General features: G+C 44.6%; 1 long non-coding RNA gene across 1 annotated transcript; it reads right to left on the bottom strand.

The window, feature by feature from the left end:
• Positions 1–1,330: 1,330 nt before the first annotated feature.
• Positions 1,331–5,075, bottom strand: LOC134911829 (uncharacterized). Its single transcript, XR_010176877.1, has 4 exons — positions 4,992–5,075; positions 4,278–4,455; positions 2,227–2,406; positions 1,331–1,551 (listed from the first exon to the last, which is right to left on the bottom strand). It is a non-coding gene; the product is annotated as an uncharacterized LOC134911829 (long non-coding RNA).
• Positions 5,076–9,796: the final 4,721 nt, after the last annotated feature.

Below are 9,796 nucleotides of genomic sequence, written 5' to 3'. Positions count from 1 at the left end.
CTTTTGAATAAAAAAATAATTCAGAAACGACAGGGGGGGCACGGGCCCGAGTGCCCCCCCCCCCTCCCGGATCCACCTATGGGCTTACCATATTATCCCTTCAAACAGGGATACTAATTAATTACACAGGTTCTGTGGCTGGCTGACCTCAAGCCTGCATTTCATCTGGTTTTAATCAGCAACAGAACCTGTGTAATCCATGAGTATCTCGGTTTAAAGGGATAGTATGGTAAGTCTGCTAATGATGCAACTTGTTACATAAGGACCTTGGTACCATAGTCATAATTGTGTTATCAGGCAGAACGGATGGTGTAATGGTTAGCATTACCGCCTCACAGCACTGAAGCCATGGATTCAATTCCTACCATGGCCCTAACTGTGTGGAGTTTGTATATTCTTACCCTGCTTGCATGGGTTTCCTCCGGGTACTCCGGTTTCCTCCCGTAATCCAAAAATATACTGGTAGGTTAATTGGCGCCCAACAAAATTAACCCGAGTGTGAATTTGTGAACATGTACATGTGTTAGGGAATATAGATTATGAGCTCCACTGGAGCAGGGACCAGTGGCCAAAATATTCTCTGTAAAAGTGCTGTGGACTATGTGTGCGCCATATAAATAACTGGTAATAATAATAATGCCAAGGTTGGTGCACTTTGATGATACAGATTGTGTCATCATATTGGGTTCTTCCCATTGTTTCAGTATCTGCCCCAGTTTAATGGAGATTGTCAGACTTTCTTGGGAGTCTGGAAGATGACTCACCATGTTGGCTGGTGGGAGGTAGTGGGGTTTTACTAATGTAATGTGGATGTTAATGCGGCGCATCAATGTTATGTTGTTGATCTTTATTAAGTATGAGTCTGGAGGGGATTATAATTGTTATGTTGTGGTTCTTTATTAAATGTGGGTGCTATTAAAAAAATTAGGGTGTTATAAGTATCCTCAACTCATGCCATGGGACTGCATTGTTTTATGTAGTGTAATAGTGTGGTTGCTCACCGGGGAAAACATCATTAGCACTTTTGTAAGGGATGTAGTTGGCATCCCCACGCTCTATATGCTGGCGATCAGAAGACCGGCGCCAGAATCCCGACAGTCAGAATCCCGAACATAGGTATGCTGGGGAGAGTTAGGCTGCAGGGGAGGGGAGGTTAGGTTCAGGCACTGGGGGGAGGGTTAGGGTTAGGCTGCCGGAAGGGAGAGTTAGGGTTAAGGGGAGGGTAAGGATGAGGGTTAGCCTATGTACCTAAATGTGTCTGACTGACTGCATCTCTACTGTCAGGATCCTGTACCCAAACCTTATGTAATAATAATAAGCAACAGCATCATCATATATACAGTATGTATTCTTAAAGCCTGGTAAATGCAATTTACTGTTAATAGTATAAAATATAATGTAAGCCACAGAGCTGTAAGAGACACAGGGTCTGCCACGTTCTCAGCCATTAGCGTCCAGTACAGGAGAGGTGAAGCTGTATGGGGGGCTCTCACTCATTGCATAGTACTCTGTGATGCAGAGAGGATCTGAGAACGTGCGTCTGATGCTGTGCTAGAAAAGCAAGTGAAAGAACAATGTTTAGTCTGTACTTTTAACATGCAATTTTATTTGTTAATGCCAATTTGTACAAACCCTTACCCCAAGCTCTATCGCTAGACATAATGACCTGTATGTTAGGTAGAAAGTTCTCATTTCAGCATGCATTATTATGATATAATATTTTTCTAACATTCATCATGTCTACACGGCAGTCATGTGACCATCAGTTTCCGGTGGCGTGATCGATATGCGGGCATTCTGCAAAGTATACATGCCCTGTCCCTAATCCCTAAACCTAACCTCTCATCTTGTGCCTAACCTTAACCCCCCCTCCCTGCTGCAGCCTAACCTAAAACCTCCCCTGCAGCCTAACCTTAATACTCCCGGCAATGCCTAACCATTGGCGTTCTGAAAATGTCGACACTTTGTGTGGCGACATTTCACTCAGATGTTGATTTTTTTCAAACATGTCAACATTTCTAAGCCTTTCAAACTGGTGCCGGGCAACATGTTGAACTATTCTAGTGTCAACGTTGTGGTATCAAAATTATGAATGTCGACACGGTGGTAAATGTCGGCCACATGACTGTATAGCACTTACATGCATATCATAAATGTGTGAGGAATGTTTTTTACGCTAACATTGTGCTCATAGGTTATTAGAAACTGAAGTGAAATTAGTCTCACCTTAAACTGAGCGATGGTAAATCCTGCAGGCGTAGTCACAGATACAGTCTGGGAGCACATACAGTGCAGAATACCGGCATGCAGCTGATTGCCGACTGTGACAGCAGCACTAACTCTGTGACATCACAGATGCTACGGTGTTTATGATGTAATGCAGTCACATGATCAGCCTGGTGAGAGCTGGGAAATAAATACAGTTTATTATATACTAAAACATTTTCAGATAATAACGTCTAATCCATACAATTTTACCCAGCAGTGACTGCAGTCATTGTATTTAGGGATTTTGTGCTAATACGTGGATGATGTTAAAGACGAAAATGATTTCAGTTTATATAAATGTACAAAGATGATTTTATCATGAGATTTTGCTACTTGAGCAAAACCCTGAATAACGTAGGAAGACCTTGCTTAGTGTAATTATTAACAATAGATAAAAAGTGGATCACATAGACACAGCGAAGGATTGGCCCACAGGGTACAACGGAAATCCCCAGTGGTCCCCACTGCCTCAGTCACCTACAATTAAGTTACCCCAGTGGAAAGTGCTTAGATAGTTTGATATTACATTGGCATGTATTTAGCCTTTACTAGGCCTAGTTCTAGCTCTCATTGAGGTTTAGACACTGGCGATCAGTACCGGCTCTCCTCTCACATGTACAGTGCATTAATGGGTATAAGTAGACAGGGTTACCATCATGTGCTTAAATATTCTTATAACTATGTTACACTATACTGCATTCCCAGGACTACAGAGTATTTACTACAGTGCATTGCTGGTATCAATCTGGTACACTGTCATACATACACTATTTACTATATATAATTATTTATAAGGAGATCCAGTCCACGCACTTTCTGATAGGTAGGCAAGCCTTATTGGTGACTGGCCACACCCACTCCGGTCCTCACCACACCCCTTTTATAATGGCCCATATCGCTGCATTCCACCCAGTGGGCCCTCCTTGCCCCAGTCCGAAACTGCATGAACGTTGGTAGGAATGGGAGTAAGTTCTTAAAGTGGTCAGAATGCAGACATCCTTATCATGAAACTAAACAATTACATTCATTGCAGCAATTTTAATAAGTAGAAAACCAATGTAATCATCATCAACTAATGTGGAGAAAATGTAAATATATTATGTAACTAAAAAGATTAGGTAGTTTTCCCCTCAGGATGAGAGTGTCGCATTATATCTCCATGCATATTGCAAATGTCTGAGCAGACCCTTAGCCTTAAGTAAAGAGTCTTGAGGCAAACCCTTACTACTCCCTAACAATAGTTCAAAAACTACCCCAAGCCCTATCCCTAGACATAATGACCTAACCATAACTCTGGTTCAAGCTCAAAAACAAGTCCCAAATGTTTTCCTCCTTAGCTTCCACACATTATAATAACCTATAAACTCCCCGTACAGCTTAACTGTTAACAGTAGGTAAAAGACGATTAAAGTCTTCCATGAAAGTGTTAAACTTTATCCCCACAGGGTGTTGTATGTTAGGTAGACAGTTCTCATTTCGACATACATTATAGTGATATAATATTTTTCTAACATTCAATGTGACTACACGGCAGTCATGTGACCATCGGTTTCCGACGGCGTGATTGATATGCAGACGTTCTGCTAAGTATACCTGCCCTGTCAATAATACCTAAACCTAACCCTCCATCTAGTGCCTAACCTTAATCCCTCCTGCTGCAGCCTAACCTAAAACTTCCCCTGCGGCCTAAGCTTAATACTCCCGGCAATGCTTAACCGTTAGCCTTCTGAAAATGTTGACATTTCACATGGCGACATTTCATTCAGATGCCGATTTTTTAAACATGTCAAAATTTCTAAGGATGTCAAACTGGTACCAGGCGACATGTTGAACCATGTTGACTTTCTAGTGTCAACATTGCGGTATCAAAATTATGAACGTCGACACAGTAAATGTCGGCCACGTAACTCTATATTACGTCCATGCATATCACAAATGTGTGAGAAGGGTTTTTTACACTAACACTGTGCTCATAGATTATTAGAAAACTGAAGTGAAATTGGTCTCACCGTAGACTGTGCGATGGTAAGTCCTGCAGGTGTAGTCACAGATACAGGCTGGGAGCACATACAGTGCAGAATACCGGCATGCAGCTGATTGCCGACTGTGACCAGCAGAACTCTCTGTGACATCACAGATGCTACAGTATTATGATGTAATGCAGTCACATGATCAGCCTGGTGAGAGCTGGGAAATAAATACAGTTTATTATATACTAAAACATTTTCAGATAATAACGTCTAATCCATACTAATTTACCCAGCAGTGACGGCTGTCATTATATTTAGGGATTTTGTGCTAATATGTGGATGATGTTATAGACGAAAATGATTTCAGTTTATATAAATGTACACAGATGATTTTATCATGTGATTTTGTTACTTGAGCAAAACCCTGAATAACGTAGGAAGACCTTGCTCAGTGTAATTATTGCTGTTATCAATCTGGTACATTATCATGCATACACTATTTACTATATATATTTATAAGGAGATCCAGTCCACGCACTTTCTGATAGGTAGACAAGCCTCATTGGTAGCCGGCCACACCCACTCTGGTGCTCACCACACCCCTTTTATAATGGCCCATATCACTGCATTCCCCCTCGGTGGGGACCCCTTGTCCCAGTCCGAAACAGCATGAATCAAAAATGTGTGAGATATATTTTTTACGCTAACATTGTGCTCAAAGATTATTAGAAACTGAAGTGAATTTGGTCTCACCTTAGACTGTGTGATGGTAAGTCCTGCAGGTGTAGTCACAGATACAGGCTGGGAACACATGCAGACTACCTAGATGCAGCTGATTGCTAACTGTGACCAGCAGTAACTCTGTGACATCACAGATGCTATGTATGATGTAATGCAGTCACATGATCAGCCTGGTGAGAGCCCAGAAAGCTCAGCCAACCAGGATTGAGGAAGTTACCAGTGTTTATTACAGTAATATGTACTTCAACATTTCCAGATAATAGTGACCAATGCCAATCCATATTAATGTCTCCAGCAGTGACTGCTGTGATTTTGTTTAGGTTTTGAGCAAAAATTTGAATAGTCGCCAAATTTATTATATACTGTATTTGTATCACGCCTACTGAACTGTCTCTTGTTGATGGAGTTTTAACCAATAATAAATACACTGGTTTCACCACTCTAATCATGTGAGTGACCCCTGTCCATTAATGAGTGCCTGCAACTCTGTTGCCTACCTCTGTCCTCATAGACCACTATGGGGAAGGAATCTTTCCACGGTTTGTCAAGCGATAAAAGCTTGGCTTTTTATCACTGGGTAATGCCATCTAGAGATGGGTGCTCACGTTGTATGGCTTCAAATGTACCCATGATTTGCTTCACCGCAACATCACACATTTGTGCACCTCGATAGGATGCGATGCCGTTGACCATGATATGCTTGAGAAGCCGACAATAGCAGCCTAGCTGACTTGCCCCCATAGAATCAGAATACAATAGATCAAATACAAATAATCTACTCTCCATTCTATATTGAAATGATTCTCCTGAAATCTCTTTCCCCAACCCTTCCATCCTTTCATGCTTTATAAGGGGTTGAGTGAAATGTTGTGTCCCTACTCTTTGCTATTGTATGACTGCAATGATATTTTAACAATTTGTGCATCTTAGTTATTATCATTCTGCTTCTGGGTTCGAATGCGGACAGTCTAATGCGCATTCCGGAACTTGGTAAAGCTCGCCAGTGCCGTAACAAAGCAGCACTGCATCCTGTGCAGGTACCGCCCACTACACCAATAATGTCATTATATCACTCCTAGGGGGGATGCCACTGGCACCGCCACCAGCTATGGGACAGGGCTGCACGCCTAGGGGATGGGCTGCTGACTCTGCCGCCGGTACCGGTAAGTAGAGCACTGCCGCAGCGGCCTCTAGATAGTGTGAGTGGCTCTGTAGTAGCGCAAGTGGCTTCAGGTTGCTTGGGAGCCACATGCAGTTGCCTTGGGGCAGCGACAGTGTCACCCATAGGACCCTGTGCTCTGTGCGGCCTCACCGCTTGCACATCCCTACTTATAATCTTGCATTAAAACAGCAATCATAGAAATCTATTGGGGTTGCTTGTGCAAGCGAAAACGGGGTACCACAGCAGATATCCCCACTAGACACATTCTGCGGATGGTAGAAATTTGCAGACATTACCTGAACATCGTTGCATTCTGGGATATCCGGCAAATGGACCTGTTGACAAGTATAGTATAGTGAGATTCGGGAACTCTGTGTTCTGAAAACGAATGATTTATTTTTACACTTGGGGCACAGGAAAACTGGCACAAGGATTGGGTTGATACTAGGGATGTGCACTTGAAATTTTTCGGGTTTTGGTTTTGGGTTCGGTTCCGCGGCCGTGTTTTGGGTTCGAACGCGTTTTGGCAAAACCTCACCGAATTTTTTTTGTCGGATTCGGGTGTGTTTTGGATTCGGGTGTTTTTTTCAAAAAACCCTAAAAAACAGCTTAAATCATAGAATTTGGGGGTCATTTTGATCCCAAAGTATTATTAACCTCAAAAACCATAATTTCCACTCATTTTCAGTCTATTCTGAACACCTCACACCTCACAATATTATTTTTAGTCCTAAAATTTGCACCGAGGTCGCTGGATGACTAAGCTAAGCGACCCAAGTGGCTGACACAAACACCTGGCCCATCTAGGAGTGGCACTGCAGTGTCACGCAGGATGGCCCTTCCAAAAAACACTCCCCAAACAGCACATGACGCAAAGAAAAAAAGAGGCGCAATGAGGTAGCTGTGTGACTAAGCTCAACGACCCAAGTGGCCGACACAAACACCTGGCCCATCTAGGAGTGGCACTGCAGTGTCACGCAGGATGGCCCTTCCAAAAAACACTCCCCAAACAGCACATGACGCAAAGAAAAAAAGAGGCGCAATGAGGTAGCTGTGTGACTAAGCTCAGCGACCCAAGTGGCCGACACAAACACCTGGCCCATCTAGGAGTGGCACTGCAGTGTCACGCAGGATGGCCCTTCCAAAAAACACTCCCCAAACAGCACATGACGCAAAGAAAAAAAGAGGCGCAATGAGGTAGCTGTGTGAGTAAGCTAAGCGACCCTAGTGGCCGACACAAACACCTGGCCCATCTAGGAGTGGCACTGCAGTGTCACGCAGGATGTCCCTTCAAAAAACACTCCCCAAACAGCACATGACGCAAAGAAGAAAAAAAAGAGGCGCAATGAGGTAGCTGTGTGAGTTAGCTAAGCGACCCTAGTGGCCGACACAAACACCTGGCCCATCTAGGAGTGGCACTGCAGTGTCACGCAGGATGGCCCTTCAAAAAACACTCCCCAAACAGCACATGACGCAAAGAAGAAAAAAAAGAGGCGCAATGAGGTAGCTGTGTGAGTAAGCTAAGCGACCCTAGTGGCCGACACAAACACCTGGCCCATCTAGGAGTGGCACTGCAGTGTCACGCAGGATGGCCCTTCAAAAAAATACTCCCCAAACAGCACATGACGCAAAGAAAAATTAAAGAAAAAAGAGGTGCAAGATGGAATTGTCCTTGGGCCCTCCCACCCACCCTTATGTTGTATAAACAGGACATGCATACTTTAACCAACCCATCATTTCAGTGACAGGGTCTGCCACACGACTGTGACTGAAATGATGGGTTGGTTTGGACCCCCACCAAAAAAGAAGCAATTAATCTCTCCTTGCACAAACTGGCTCTACAGAGACAAGATGTCCACCTCATCATCATCCTCCGATATATCACCATGTACATCCCCCTCCTCACAGATTATCAATTCGTCCCCACTGGAATCCACCATCTCAGCTCCCTGTGTACTTTGTGGAGGCAATTGCTGCTGGTCAATGTCTCCACGGAGGAATTGATTATAATTCATTTTAATGAACATCATCTTCTCCACATTTTCTGGATGTAACCTCGTACGCCGATTGCTGACAAGGTGAGCGGCGGCACTAAACACTCTTTCGGAGTACACACTTGTGGGAGGGCAACTTAGGTAGAATAAAGCCAGTTTGTGCAAGGGCCTCCAAATTGCCTCTTTTTCCTGCCAGTATAAGTACGGACTGTCTGACGTGCCTACTTGGATGCGGTCACTCATATAATCCTCCACCATTCTTTCAATGGGGAGAGAATCATATGCAGTGCCAGTAGACGACATGTCCGTAATCGTTGGCAGGTCCTTCAGTCCGGACCAGATGTCAGCATCAGCAGTCGCTCCAGACTGCCCTGCATCACCGCCAGCGGGTGGGCTCGGAATTCTGAGCCTTTTCCTCACACCCCCAGTTGCAGGAGAATGTGAAGGAGGAGATGTTGACAGGTCGCGTTCCGCTTGACTTGACAATTTTCTCACCAGCAGGTCTTTGAACCCCAGCAGACTTGTGTCTGCCGGAAAGAGAGATCCAAGGTAGGTTTTAAATCTAGGATCGAGCACGGTGGCCAAAATGTAGTGCTCTGATTTCAACAGATTGACCACCCGTGAATCCTTGTTAAGCGAATTAAGGGCTCCATCCACAAGTCCCACATGCCTAGCGGAATCGCTCTGTGTTAGCTCCTCCTTCAATGTCTCCAGCTTCTTCTGCAAAAGCCTGATGAGGGGAATGACCTGACTCAGGCTGGCAGTGTCTGAACTGACTTCACGTGTGGCAAGTTCAAAAGGTTGCAGAACCTTGCACAACGTTGAAATCATTCTCCACTGCGCTTGAGACAGGTGCATTCCACCTCCTATATCGTGCTCAGTTGTATAGGCTTGAATGGCCTTTTGCTGCTCCTCCAACCTCTGAAGCATATAGAGGGTTGAATTCCACCTCGTTACCACTTCTTGCTTCAGATGATGGCAGGGCAGGTTCAGGCGTTTTTGGTGGTGCTCCAGTCTTCTGTACGTGGTGCCTGTACGCCGAAAGTGTCCCGCAATTCTTCTGGCCACCGACAGCATCTCTTGCACGCCCCTCTCGTTTTTTAAATAATTCTGCACCACCAAATTCAAGGTATGTGCAAAACATGGGACGTGCTGGAATTTGCCCAGATTTAATGCACACACAATATTGCTGGCGTTGTCCGATGCCACAAATCCACAGGAGAGTCCAATTGGGGTAAGCCATTCCGCGATGATCTTCCTCAGTTGCCGTAAGAGGTTTTCAGCTGTGTGCGTATTCTGGAAACCGGTGATACAAAGCGTAGCCTGCCTAGGAAAGAGTTGGCGTTTGCGAGATGCTGCTACTGGTGCCGCCGCTGCTGTTCTTGCGGCGGGAGTCCATACATCTACCCAGTGGGCTGTCACAGTCATATAGTCCTGACCCTGCCCTGCTCCACTTGTCCACATGTCCGTGGTTAAGTGGACATTGGGTACAACTGCATTTTTTAGGACACTGGTGAGTCTTTTTCTGAGGTCTGTGTACATTTTCGGTATCGCCTGCCTAGAGAAATGGAACCTAGATGGTATTTGGTACCGGGGACACAGTACCTCCAACAAGTCTCTAGTTGCCTCTGCAGTAATGATGGATACCGGAACCACGTTTC

Source organism: Pseudophryne corroboree, chromosome 4 (assembly GCF_028390025.1).
Source record: "Pseudophryne corroboree isolate aPseCor3 chromosome 4, aPseCor3.hap2, whole genome shotgun sequence".
Taxonomy (NCBI): domain Eukaryota; kingdom Metazoa; phylum Chordata; class Amphibia; order Anura; family Myobatrachidae; genus Pseudophryne; species Pseudophryne corroboree.
The sequence above is the reverse complement of the archived record's forward strand: the minus strand, read 5'-3'. Positions and strand labels throughout refer to the sequence as shown.